The sequence below is a fragment of the Ovis aries genome, chromosome X (assembly GCF_016772045.2).
Source record: "Ovis aries strain OAR_USU_Benz2616 breed Rambouillet chromosome X, ARS-UI_Ramb_v3.0, whole genome shotgun sequence".
NCBI lineage: Eukaryota > Metazoa > Chordata > Mammalia > Artiodactyla > Bovidae > Ovis > Ovis aries.
Window position 1 is genome coordinate 142,122,257 of NC_056080.1, and position 13,744 is coordinate 142,136,000.

General features: G+C 36.2%; 1 protein-coding gene and 1 pseudogene across 2 annotated transcripts in view; one reads left to right on the forward strand and one right to left on the reverse strand.

Annotated features, from left to right (window-relative positions):
• The window catches only part of PCDH11X (protocadherin 11 X-linked), a 925,502-nt gene that overhangs the window by 586,305 nt on the left and 325,453 nt on the right, over window positions 1-13,744 (reverse strand). The gene's annotated exons all lie outside the window — the stretch shown is intronic.
• LOC114111300 (UAP56-interacting factor-like) lies at window positions 7,256-9,773 on the forward strand (annotated as a pseudogene).

The following is a 13,744-nucleotide window of genomic DNA, read 5'->3' on the forward strand; positions in this document are numbered from 1 at the left end:
AGGTAATTATTGATAAGTATGATCCCATTGACATTTACTTTATTGTTTTGGGTTCAAGTTTATATATCCTTTTTGTGTTTCCTGTCTAGAGAAGATCCTTTAGCATTTGTTGGAGAGCTGGTTTGGTGGTGCTGAATTCTCTCAGCTTTTGCTTGTCTGTAAAGCTTTTGTATTCACCTTCATATTTGAATGAGATCCTTGCTGGGTACAGTAATCTGGGCTGTAGGTTATTTTCTTTCATCACTTTAAGTATGTGTTGCCATTCCCTCCTGGCCTGCCTGAAGAGTTTCTATTGAAATATCAGCTGTTATCCTTATGGGAATCCCTTTGTGTGTTATTTGTTGTTTTTCCCTTGCTGCTTTTAATATTTGTTCTTTGTGTTTGATCTTTGTTACTTTGATTAATATGTGTCTTGGGGTATTTTGCCTTGGGTTTATCCTGTTTGGGACTCTCTGGGTTTCCTGGACTTGGGTGATGATTTCCTTCCCCATTTTAGGGAAGTTTTCAACTATTATCTCCTCAAGTATTTTCTCATGGTCTTTCTTTTTGTCTTCTTCTTCTGGGACTCCTATGATTTGAATGTTGGGGCATTTAACCCTGTCCTGGAGGTCTCTGAGATTGTCCTCATTTCCTTTAATTCGTTTTTTTTTTTCCTCTCTGATTCATTTATTTCTACCATTCTATCTTCTACTTAACTAATCCTATCTTCTGCCTCTGTTATTCAACCCTTTGTTGCCTCCAGAGTGTTTTTGATCTTATTCATTGCATTATTCATTACATACTGACTCTTTTTTATTTCTTCTAGGTCCTTGTTAAACCTTTCTTGCATCTTCTCAATCCTTGTCTCCAGGTTATTTATCTGTGATTCCATTTTGATTTCAAGATTTTGGATCATTTTCACTATCATTATTCGGAATTCTTTCTCAGGTAGATTCCCTATCTCTTCCTCTTTTGTTTGGTTTGGTGGGCATTAATCTTGTTCTTTTACCTGCTGGGTATTTTTCTGTCTCTTCATCTTGTTTATATTGCTGAGTTTGGGGTGGCCTTTCTGTATTCTGGCAGTTTGTGGATTTCTCTTTATTGTGGAGTTTCCTCGCTGTGGCTGGGGTTGTACAGGTGGCTTGTTAAGGTTTCTTGGTTAGGGAAGCTTGTGTTGGTGTTCTGGTAGGTGGAGCTGTATTTCTTCTCTCTTGAATGCACTGAAGTGTCCAGTAATGAGTTATGAGATGTCAATGGTTTTGGAGTAACTTTGGGAAGCTTGTATATTGGAGCTCAGGGCTGTGTTCCTGTGTTGCTGGAGAATTTGCGTGGTATGTCTTGCTCTGGGACTTGTTGGCCCTTGGGTGGTGCTTGGTTTCAGTGTAGATATAGAGGAGTTTGATGAGCTCCTGTCAATTAATGTTCCCTAGAGTCAGGAGTTCTCTGGTGTTCTCAGGGTTTGGACTTAAGCCTCCTGCTTCTGGTTTTCAGTCTTATTTTCACAGTAGTCTCCAGACTTCTCCTTCTATATAGCACTGTTGATAAAACATCTAGATTAAAGATGAAAAGTTTCTCCACAGTGAGGGACGCCCAGAGAGGTTCATAGGGTTACATGGAGAAGAGAAAAGGGAGGGAGTTAGAGGTGACCCAAATGAGATGAGGTGGAATCAATAAAGGAGTGATTAATGGCTAGCTTGCTCTCTCCTTTACTGAAGTAACTTTTGGAAAAGAGAAACTGCTAAGAAGAATTGCAGCTCAATTGGCCAATAGCTGAATTATATAATGTCTTCTTCAAAAAAATGGGCCATCAAAGAAAAACCGAAAGTTGCTCAGCTGTGTCTGACTCTTTGCAAACCTATGGACTACACAGTCCATGAAGTTCTCCAGGCCAGAAAACTGGAGTGGGTAGCTGTTCCCTTCTCAAGGGGATCTTCCCAACCCAGGGATTGAACCTAGGTCTCCCACATTGCAGGTGGATTTTTCACCAGCTGAGCCACAAGGGAAGCCCAAGAATACTGGAGTGGGAAGCCTATCCATTCTCCAGAGGATCTTCCTGATCCAGGAATTGAACTGAGGTCTCCTGAATTGCAGGTGGTTTCTTTACCAACTGAGCTATCAGGGAAGCCGAACGAAGAAAAATTTAATCCTATTTTATAATTTGTAATGGTAATAAAATATTTTACATAACATTATTCAATGCTTAGAAATACACATTTTAGACAATATTTGATTATTCTAACCATAGTCACCTTTGCATTTTAATTCTATGTCCTTACTCCTTACAGCTTATTCAAAACCTAAAGAAATGACATTTTTTATAGCAAGGTTAACATTTAGTAGTTCAAAGGATAGAGGTTATGTTTACAAATGCATTACTGAAATTCTATTTTAAAAGTATTTCCTCTCATAGTTTCAAAAGAAAAATGAAAAAGAGTTTTGTTATAAATGTCAGAATGGAAAAAAGAACACTCTACATTTTATTCATACCACAGTGGTGAAACTTTATATTGATAGATTGCCAGACACTTCAGTTGTGTCCAACTCTGTGCGACCCCATAGATGGCAGCCCACCAAGCTCCCCCATCCCTGGGATTCTCCAAGCAAGAACACTGGAGTGGGTTTCCATTTCCTTCTCCAATGCATGAAAGTGAAAAGTGAAAGGGAAGTCGCCCAGCTGTGTCACCCCATGGACTGCAGCATACCAGGCTCCCCCATCCATGGGATTTTCCAGGCAAGAACTGATAGATTGAGGGAAAGTTTTTTTAATCATATTGAAATGTGGAAAGTAAGACTCAATGCAGCAGAAAACTAACCACAGGATAATAGTGTTTTGCATTTTTCTAAGCCTCTGCTGAATATTTGCTTCAGTTCCTTTCTTAATATTCAAAATTGATGCATGCTGATTGAAAATACAGTGTCTTCCCAAGGCAGTCAGACTTGAAAATGCTAAATTCCATTTCTTATCATATTGTTAAATTCTTCTGAGTGAATTCCAAGTCTGCCTTGATTGAATACACTCTCCAGTCTACTGTCGTTGCAGTACTTTAATTTTAAAAAAAGGAAAAACTAGAGAACTAAGTTGTAATATATGTCCTTTCATACTTCTGCAGACATTTTGAGAAAATCTATGCCTTGTATCTGGTGTCTTTTCAGAGACGCATATTGGACTGTATGATGCTGACACGGTTAAGCAACAGCCAAGACTTTATTATTAAATAATTTTTACTCATTTGACTTGTCAAAGAACTCTGCTTCCGAGTAATCACAATTATATTTTCTCTTTATCAGTTCATATTATTCACACACAAAAACACTTTGCAAACTAACAAATAATCTTGATAAATTAATCCAATTGGTGATTTTCTATGTATATTGTAAAGGTTACTATCTCAAAGAAGTTAAACTTTTAAAATCTGGTGATACAATATTCTATCTAAATATTACACTTCAGCTATTCCATATCTTAATTAAGCTTTGCCTTCATAGCTCTTCTTTGGGCTGCCATTCCTCACCCTTCTCCTAAAATGTTATACTAAAACTACCTGGCTTCCAATTTTTTGCGGAAAGCAGTTTGTTATGACCAACAACAAAAAATAGTTAAAATTTTAGTTTACCATATGAAACCACACACTTTTAAAAAATATTTTTAAATTTTGCAATACCATTCTAGAAACTGGGGTGAGCTTGAGTCATTATACAGCAGGAGCTGAGAAAGAAATAAAAGAAAGTGACCAGTTAAGCTCAGCAGATACAAGGATAGCCAGGCTAGCACGTGAGCTAGGTAGTTGAGATCAAGTAATGCTACTACCTGAAAAATTCTTGTGCTAGTTTTCTGCTTCACGTTTTTACTTCTGACTTAGTCTCTACCTACATCCAACAGCAGTTCAGTTCAAATAGCCACCTTTTCTTACAGTATTGTGAATTACTTGGTCTCAGTAATTTACTGTCCTTCTGTTAAAACAAAGATAAAATTATTTATTCTCTATCTAAAGGTGTTAGACTTAACAAGTTAGCAGTGATGAAAAGTGCTTAATATTGCTATTATGTATACACATATATGAAATGAAGTGAATACAGACATCTATAAAAAATGCAGCAGCTATGACATTACTGCCTCAGAGACATGTTATATTTCCAAGCTGCTCATGGAGATTTAGGCACTGGATCCCATTAACTGGGTGTCACACAGCTAAATCCTAGTGAACAACTTGGAAAGTGTAAATGATGTTAACTATAGAATTAATTCATTATTTGAATCTATTTAAAGAGACAAATCACTAAACAATAATAAGGCTTTTTTTATTTTCTCCAAGTTGAAAAGTTTTATGATAATATATTAATCAGAAAGTATTTGAAGAATTCCCAGGCCTTTACCACGGTAGCATAAACTTAGCATGAGAAATAATTGTTCATTAAATATTAATGCAAATAAAGTATTTGGATTAGCACATATTTGATAAAAATTATACTGTGTGCTACTACCAATTTTGCTCAATTATCCTTATATTTTTTACATTCACAGAAATTATTTTTCTAAGACTGCAAGGACATTTACAGTGCATGCATGCATGGTAAGTCACTTCAGTCATGTTCAACTCTTTGCAACCCTATGGACTGTAACCTGCCAAGCTTCTATATCCATGGGACTCTCCAGGCTAGAATACTGGAGTGGGTTGCTATGCCCTCCTCCAGGGGATCTTCCCCACCCAGGGATTAAACTTACATCTCTTAAAAAAAAAATAAACTTACATCTCTTATGTCTCCTGCATTGGCAGGCAGGTTCTTTATCACTAGAGCCACCTGGGACTCCCATTTACAGTAGGAACATATAAATACAACTGGAATTGTGTAGTGGTAATAAGAAAAAAAAACTTTAAAATACTTCAGTATAAAACTTTAAAATGGAACAAGGGAAAATACATGGCTGTAATCTTGTAAGAAGGCTCAAAACCATAAAGCTGATTATTCTCCTTATATTATTCCCCAAAACAATAATAACACTTTTCTAGAACTAGATAAGTTGATTTTTAGACTTCACTTGACCCAATGACCTCACTTCTGGAAATATGTATGAATGATGTCTGTGCAATGTTATTTATTACATCACTCTTTACCATTTTAAGATTGTAGTTAAATCCTTGTATCCATCTATTAGGAACTGTATATAACAAATAGGATAGATACTATGAAACTGCTTATATCTACATAAAAAAACTTTGAAACACACATAAGAAAACATAGTGATTGCTTAGAGAGACAAGGATAAGCAGAATAAATGGGGACTGTTAATGGAAGTAAGGTTTCTAGGTGTGTACCTTGTTTCATGGTTTTGATTTTTTGAACCATTCAAATACACTATTTATTTAAACACCAAGAAACTAAATTATAAGACATTAAACGCCTGAAAAAAGGGAAAGTTGCAGAATATATAATCTACTAAATGATGTAAATGGTAGTCCTGACAATATGGTAGAAATGTTTCAAAAACATATTTGATTTAAACATAATTTGAATTAATCTCTCGAGTTCAGTCTTCCATTCTGTTGTTTTCCTCTATTTCTTTGCATTGGTTGCTGAAGAAGGCTTTCTTATCTCTTCTTGCTATTCTTTGGAACTCTGCATTCAGATGCTTATATCTTTCCTTTTCTCCTTTGCTTTTCACCTCTCTTCTTTTCACAGCTATTTGTAAGGCCTCCCCAGACAGCCATTTTGCTTTTTTGCATTTCTTTTCCATGGGGATGGTCTTGATCCCTGTCTCCTGTACAATATCACAAATCTCATTCCATAGTTCATCAGGCACTCTATCTATCAGATCTAGACCCTTAAATCTATTTCTCACTTCCACTGTATAATCATAAGGGATTTGATTTAGGTCATACCTGAATGGTCTAGCGGTTTTCCCTACTTTCTTCAATTTAAGTCTGAATTTGGTAATAAGGAGTTCATGATCTGAGCCACAGTCAGCTCCTGGTCTTGTTTTTGTTGACTGTATAGAGCTTCTCCATCTTTGGCTGCAAAGAATATAATCAATCTGATTTCAATGTTGACCATCTGGTGATGTCCATGTGTAGAGTCTTCTCTTGTGTTGTTGGAAGAGGGTGTTTGCTATGACCAGTGCATTTTCTTGGCAAAACTCTATTAGTCTTTGCCCTGTTCCATTCTGCATTCCAAGGCCAAATCTGCCTGTTACTCCAGGTGTTTCTTGACTTCCTACTTTTGCATTCCAGTCCCCTATAATGAAAAAGACATCTTTTTTGGCTGTTAGTTCTAAAATATCTTGTAGGTCTTCATAAAACCGTTCAACTTCAGTTTCTTCAGCGTTATTGGTTGAGACAAAGACTTGGGTAACTTGGATAAAGAAATAGAGGAAAACAACAGAATGGGAAAGACCAGAGATCTCTTCAAGAAAATTAGAGATACCAAGGGAACATTTCATGCAAAGATGGGCTCAATAAAGGACAGAAATGGTCTGGACCTAACAGAAGCAGAGGATATTAAGAAGAGGTGCCAAGAATACATGGAAGAACTGTACAAAAAAGATCTTCACGACCCAGATAATCCTGATGATGTGATCACTAATCTACAGCCAGACATCTTGGAGTGTGAAGTCAAGTGGGCCTTAGAAAGCATCACTACGGACAAAGCTAGTGGAGGTGATGGAATTCCAGTTGAGCTATTTAAAATTCTGAAAGATGATGCTGTGAAAGTGCTGCACTTAATATGCCAGTAAATTTGGAAAACTCAGCAGTGGCCACAGGACTGGAAACAGTCAGTTTTCATTCCAATCCCAAACAAAGGCAATGCCAAAGAATGCTGAAACTACCTCACAATTGCACTCATCTCACACACTAGTAAAGTAATGCTCAAAATTCTCCAATCCAGGCTTCAGTAATATGTGAATCATGAACTCCCTGATGTTCAAGCTGGTTTTAGAAAAGGCAGAGGAACCAGAGATCAAATTGCCAACATCCGCTGGATCATGGTTCCAAATAGGAAAAGGAGTACATCAAGGCTGTATATTGTCACCCTGCTGATTTAACTTATATGCAGAGTACATAATGAGAAACGCTGGTCTGGAAGAAACACAAGCTGGAATCAAGATTGCCGGGAGAAATATCAATAACCTCAGATATGCAGATGACACCACCCTTATGGCAGAAAGTGAAGAGGAGCTAAAAGCCTCTTGATGAAAGTGAAAGAGGAGAGTGAAAAAGTTGGCTTAAAGCTCAACATTCAGAAAACGAAGATCGGTCTGCGTGCCTGAGTGGGAGGTGGCAGGCCTCAGCCTCTGGCCTTCTCGTCTGACTGTTCCAGCTCGACCTCTCCAGCCATGAACCGGTTTAGTACCCAGTTAATGGGAGCCACCGCAACCCCGCCGCCTGCGCTGCCGAAAGCCCGCAGCAATGAAAACCTGGACAAAATTGATATGTCTTTGGATGATATCATCAAATTGAATCGAAAGGAAGGAAAGAAGCAGAATTTCCCGAGATTAAATAGAAGACTTCAGCAAAGTGGTGCCAGGCAATTCAGGATGAGAGTAAGATGGGGTATTCAACAAAATTCTGGTTTTGGTAAGAATAGTCTGAGCCGTAGAGGAAGAGTGATGCCTGGGAAGAGACGTCCTTATGGAGTTATCACTGGCCTTGCAGCTAGGAAAGCAACTGGAATTCGAAAAGGAATTAGTCCTATGAATCGACCGCCTCTAAGTGACGAGAATATAGAACGATATTTTCCAGCATGAAAAAGGAAGGCAAACCTTCTGAGACAAAATGAAGTGTAGAGAAAACCAGTTGCAGCTCTCAAGACACCTAACCAGTTAAATAGAAAAAATAACATTCCAAATAATTTTACCAGGAGTGGAAATAAATTAAGTCATCAGAAAGACACTCGTCAGGCAACTTTTCTTTTCAGAAGAGGCCTGAAGGTTCAGGCCCAGTTGAACTCAGAACAACTGCTAGACAATGTAGTAGCAAAGAGAACTTGTCAATGGCGAACTTCCACCACAAATGGAGGAATTTTGACTGTATCCAGGAGCGGTGCAGTGCCCAGTAACTCAGAAACCACGATTAACTCGTACTGCTGTGCCCTCATTCTTGACAAAATGGGATCAATCTGATGTAAAGAAAGTTCCTAAAGGTGTCCCCCTACAATTTAACATAAACAGTGTTGGAAAACAGACTGGGATGACTTTGAATGAGCGATTTGGGATCCTGAAGGAACAAAGAGCCACTCTCACTTTCCGCAAAGGAGGAAGCTGCTTTGTAACCATGGGATAGATCCCATGTCAAAGGAACTTTTCAGTGATGACTCTTAAAAATTTAATTGGTTGAAGAGCTCATCACAGAAATTCAAGAAACTTTATTTCAAAATATTCACAAGGCTAAATAACTCTTATTTTTATTTTTGAAGTTTTTTTTTTAAACATGTATAAATACTGCCCTGAAAGAATAACAGGGAATATACCTATATGTTCTTATAGATTTCATGGTTAGCCCAGACAGAACAAGTCTCTATTTGACTTTTTTGATTCCTCATGCAGCAGAAAGAATGTGGAAAGATAGAAATTGATTATTTTATGATAGTGGTATTTAGGATCCCATCACCTTTGCCCATTTTTTACACCTTCCCATTGTAAATCTTGATCTTCAAGATTTGAAATAGGTCCCTTTGTTGCTGTCACTTATACTCTAATAGTGTTGGTGTAATAAGTGCAGTTGACTTTTCTTCATTAGGGATATAAAAATTATTAGAATTTCAGTTTGGGAGTTTAAGATTTATGGGGATATCTGGAACTTCGTTCATTTTTCAAATAACATTAGGTTAATCCTCCAGAGTTGTAAATCTTTAATGCTGAACTTTCTTAAAATAAGAAATGTGACTCCGGGCATTAGCTTCTGTTTAAAATGTTGGTGTTTAAAGGCTGTAAATGGGTGTTTACAGAGTTATCTGATAGAGCCTAATTGGAGGAAAGTGCAGAGTAAAAATCTGGTAATTTGTGTGGAGAGAAAGTAGCAGGTGGAAGATGGTAACTGAGATGAAGACTTTAAAACCTAGGTCATAGGTATACTGTTTGGATTTAGTGTAGTTTTGAGTCTAGTGTACACAAAGTATTCTTCAGATGATATTTAGAATAATTATAATTAAAATGGATTGAGTTCTATAGATATTTTGACAGGAAAATTAGCCATAAAGTCCTGGACTTCTTATTTGGAAAAGTTAAATTTTAAGTTTACTAAGTTGAACAGTATACATACAGCTCTTAAAAAAATGTATATGTCACAAGATAAAAAGTACAAAATTATGATAGAGTTAACATTATTATGACCTTGTTCTGTACCTTTGCTTCTGATTTCTTGTGTAAAGTTCAGGCATTTGTGGTGAGAAAAGGATTGCCCCTCCTCATACTCTGGAGGGTTAGGAGGAGTTAATTTGTTGTGCCAAGCTAGTGCTGAAAGTTCTCAGATGGTTGTAAATTTTAAGTTATGATATAATACCAAAATGCAGCAAAATATTAAAACTACAGGTTACGAGTTTGGTCATTTTGAAGCTTGACTTTTTGATTTGCTGTAATGTTAAAACCTCTAAGTAGGTGTTAGGTTTCCCTTCAGTGTGTTATTTGTGTTGATTTTCCCTGTTAAAACACAAAACATTGTTATGGCTCCTGCCTGCGTTGCAGGGTATACTAGACTTCATTGTTGTTTCTCATGGTCCTTTGGTTACTTGGTTATGCTAGCCACGGAAAGCTATCAATAACAGTTTCATGCTTATACCAAAGAATTAAATCTGATCCTTAATATCTGGTATTTTGCTTGTAAGTCTACGGATAAGGGATTATTGGAAGCCAGTCATACAATTTGAAAGTAAACTCCAGTCTCTCTGTAGGCCCAGGACTCATTGCAAAACATTTTTGCAAGTATGACTACTTAGATTTGATTCATGAACAATACATTTTAGACTGGTTTAGAATTATTGATAACTTATTTTAAAATAAAGGAAAAGCAACTGAGCACGAGTTTGCTGTCTTTAGAGCAGTTTGTGAAAATATGGTATAAAGATGTTTTCATTTTCTTGTTCTTTTAAATATTATTGTACAGAGCTATTATTAACGCCTTCTTTTTAAATCTTAAAAAATCCTTCCAAATATTGATATTAAGTGCATCAAACAAAATGTCTTTGGTATATTAAACTTTTGCTCTTCATGGAAAAAAAAAAAAAGAAAGAAAGAAAGAAAACGAAGATCATGGCATCCGGTTCCATCACTTCATGGGAAATAGATGGGGAAACAGTTGAGACAGTGTTAGACTTTATTTTTGGGGGCTCCAAAATCACTGCAGATGGTGACTGCACCCATGAAATTAAAAGACGCTTACTCCTTGGAAGAAAGTTATGACCAACCTAGATAGTATATTCAAAAGCAGAGACATTACTTTGCCAACTAAGTTCCGTCTAGTCAAGGCTAATGGTTTTTCCAGTGGTCACATATGGATGTGAGCGTTGGACTGTGAAAAGGCTGAACACCAAAGAATTGATGCGTTTGAACTGTGGTGTTGAAGAAGACACCTGAGGGTCTCTTGGACTGCAAGGAGATCCAACCAGTCCATTCTGAAGGAGATCAACCCTAGGATTTCTTTGGAAGGAATGATGCTAAAGCTGAAACTCCAGTCCTTTGGCCACCTCATGCGAAGAGTTGACTCATTGGAAAAGACTCTGATGCTGGGAGAGATTGAGGGCAGGAGGAGAAGGGGACTACCCAGGATGAGATGGCTGGATAGCATCACGGACTCGATGGACGTGAGTCTGAGTGAACTCCGGGAGACGGTGATGGACAGGGAGACCTGGCGTGCTGCGATTCATGGGGTCGCAAAGAGTCAGACACGACTGAGCGACTGCACTGAACTGAACTGTTGAGTTCGGTCATCATTCATTTTTGCTCCATATATCTTGATTCTGGTTTTCAGAGAAATTACAGAGAAGACCTCTTTTTTTCACCTGAACAGCATACCATACCATAGTGCATATTGCAGTTGGTTTTGATGACTATCAAAGATAGTACAAAATGATGGAAATTTTTTTTAGCATGTAAATATAAGCAGATCTTTACTGAGTGACAGTAAGAGACAGAGCAATAGACTAAATGATTGAGTTTTGTATAAAAATGTCACTCTGGCTCCTGTTCGCAAGGTGCTAACAGTCTCAATTTACTCAAAACACATATTGCCTTTCTTCTATGGGAAAAAAAAAAAAAAAAGCAACAACTGCCTTTTTTTTTTTCCTATGGTTATTGCAGGCTGAAAGTGTAACAATTCAGAAGGGAGAGAATAAAGAATTTAGCAACCACAGCTTTACTTAGATTAAGGTTACTCAATTTGTGGGAATTGTATTCAAAAGATTAAAATGATTAATCTAGCTCAGTATATGGCCTGCAGTTGAAGACACCTGGCTCACAGCTTGCTATAAGTTTGATACATGAGGTTCTTCGGCATTTACTGCCACAAAGTTTGAAGGGAACAGACTGAAAAGAAGACACAGCAATAACCTTTAGGCAATAATTTCTCTCACATTTTCTGCCAAGCTGGAAAGATACGTCATTCATATTTCTTAATTGGATTCATTTCCAAACAAATACAGACTTTCTGTGAAAGTTTCTAAACAGCTGTACACATGGAATTAATAACAATACAAAGTACTTATTGAACCAAGTTGTGAATGAACAACTCAAACAGAAATGAGAAAGAAATCCAAGAACAAAAAAGTGATTAAAGTATGAGAGCAGTTTTTAGATATGTTTCTCTAAAATAGATATGAATTACAAGGTAGTAGTTTCCTTGATGTGGCCAGTATGGCTTGGTGTTAAGCTTTTAGGAGCACGCAGATCCTTATGTATTTGCAATGATTAAATACAAGAGGGCATTGGAGCTTCATTGGACAAACACAGCCTGCTCAGTTGAATTTGGCATTCCTAAGAACATTTTCAGAATTGTGCTTGTGCTTTTAACATGGATAAGGTTCTAGCTAGTGCCCCAAAGGAAGAAAAATATGATGAGCAAATTCAAACATGATGTTTCAGCTTTGCTTTTTGGTTTAAATGGCAAACATGTTTATTCAAATAAGAGGTTTTAATATTTACTAAAAGCAAAATCAAAATAAAGATGCATGATATCACAATCATTTATCTTATTAGTTCTATGTGTCATACCTTAGAAACACACTTACTAAGAACTTAATTATATTTAGAATTAAGTTTAAATCCACCTAAATTTGTTCCTGTGCTCAATTTCGGATCACATAACTTCATAGCACAAAACGTAATTTTTCACTAGTTTCATTAGTATCACTCAGAAAATGCTAGTTCAACAAGGAAAAATAAATAAATCCTTAGGATCAATGAGACAGCATAAGTTTTATTAATTTTTTCTTAAACATCTGTGTTTTAGGACTGATATAATTGACTATAAATAAAACGTATTTAACTATGAATATATAATATAAAATATATGTTTAAATATGGATTCATATGCAAATATCATACACATATATATAAAGAAAGAAAGAGAGCACAAGCAAAATAAAGATTCATGTCTAGAAATTCTGTGTAGTTCTACTTAACACTCTTTTAGCTAATAGAATCTTAATCTATAACTTGTATATTAACAGTGTCAATTCTGCTAAATAATAAATTTTTCTCACGAATATACACTATCATTATAGAAGTAAAAGGCTTAGGAAGAAGTAAAAAGAAAATTTGTTAGTGTTGGGGGAACTGTTTAGTGAAATGTATTTCTTTACTTTTTCCCTGAGGACTTTTTAAATTTTGCTTTCTAATCTGAGAGGAGAAAATAAATAAAATTAAAGGCAGATTGAAATAACATTATCAATATTTTACACCTTCTTATTAATTAAAATATTATCACAAGATGAACATCTCTGTCTAATAGTGATTGGCTTGTGTTTGGCAGATCTATTAAGTTTAATTCCCATGTTAATTCCAACTTAACTCAAATTTTCATCTAAACTACACACACACACAGACACTGCCCTGGGCCCTCTCAACTATATGTAAGCGTAGTTGCTCATTCAATCTTCTCAGATAGTCTCTGTGAGATCAAGGAGATGTAATATCTTCAAAGTGCCTTGTTATCTTAGCTCAAAATAGTGAAAGCTTTCATATATATATATATATATATATATATATATATATATATATATAAAATTCAGAATGGATCTCTACTTCTTCCATATGTGAATCAGGTAACGTTCCCCTGGTTATATTAAACTTGGATAAAGATTGATCTAGCAAGTGACTTCTATTGTTGAACATATGAAAAATTTAAATTCACCTTGTATATATAAGGAAAATTCCTTGTTCTTGATGCCCACTGTGATTAAGCAGTGATTTGTTGGTGACTATTTCTGTTATTTGTAAATTTATGTTTTAATTGTTGCATTGCTTTCAAGAATTTGCCAACAATGTAAAACACGTTAGCTTTTTTTTTTTCCCAACAAAAATATGCTTAATGGTTGTGTAAAATCATTCAATGATCCTCTTTGTCCAGGAAATTGAATAGTCAAAAGCAAATCTGAGTCAACACTGTGGCCATTTGAAGAAAATTTCCAAGATTTTCTAGGGAACAGGGAGATTTCCCAATGTAGAAATATCTGGCTTGTCAATATCCAAAAGCAATTTCACTATGTGTACAAATTTAATTACTAGGAATCACAAAGTGACTACTGTTGAAGTGCAGGGCACAAGTTTTAAATGGCACAA